Genomic DNA, 203 nt, shown 5'->3' with positions numbered 1-203 from the left:
GGGGGAGCGCTCCAGCCGCCCCCCGCACCGCCGCGGCGAGACGAGTCGGCTTCGCTAAGGTGCTCGGTTCTCCCGCCGGCTCGGCGAGCGGTGGCGGCGGTGGCGGCGGCACTGGGAAAATGGCGGCCGAGCTTCTTTTCCCTCCCCCCCTTTAATCTGAAGCGGAGGGAGAATGGAGCGAGCGAGCGAGCGGGCGAGCGCCG

General features: G+C 72.4%; 1 protein-coding gene across 2 annotated transcripts in view; it reads right to left on the bottom strand.

Moving 5' to 3' along the window:
* Positions 1-203, bottom strand: part of KANSL1 (KAT8 regulatory NSL complex subunit 1) — a 165,173-nt gene that overhangs the window by 137,189 nt on the left and 27,781 nt on the right. The window lies entirely within an intron of this gene.

Source organism: Neophocaena asiaeorientalis, unplaced genomic scaffold (genome assembly GCF_003031525.2).
Source record: "Neophocaena asiaeorientalis asiaeorientalis breed wild unplaced genomic scaffold, Neophocaena_asiaeorientalis_V1.1 scaffold30, whole genome shotgun sequence".
Taxonomy (NCBI): Eukaryota; Metazoa; Chordata; class Mammalia; order Artiodactyla; family Phocoenidae; genus Neophocaena; species Neophocaena asiaeorientalis.
Note: the sequence above shows the minus strand (reverse complement) of the source record. Positions and strands in the feature narration are given on the sequence as shown.